Consider the following 260-nt stretch of genomic DNA (forward strand, 5'->3'; position numbering starts at 1 on the left):
AAAAAACTTTTTATAATGTTTTAATAATTGTAATAAATTTAATTTATTAAATTTTAACAAACCCCAAAACCCGGTAAAAATAACATTCAACCCTTAAAATTTTTGTGTGTTTGGATTTGTGGAATTTTCAATAAAAATAGGCCCAAACCATTTTTATTTTTAGAAATTTCATATAATTAAAATTTTAACCCACACATTTTAAACTCAAATAAACATCCCAAAATAACCCACAAAAAATACGGAATTTAAACAAATTTGGA

The sequence above is a fragment of the Penaeus monodon genome, chromosome 22 (genome assembly GCF_015228065.2).
Source record: "Penaeus monodon isolate SGIC_2016 chromosome 22, NSTDA_Pmon_1, whole genome shotgun sequence".
Lineage (NCBI taxonomy): Eukaryota > Metazoa > Arthropoda > Malacostraca > Decapoda > Penaeidae > Penaeus > Penaeus monodon.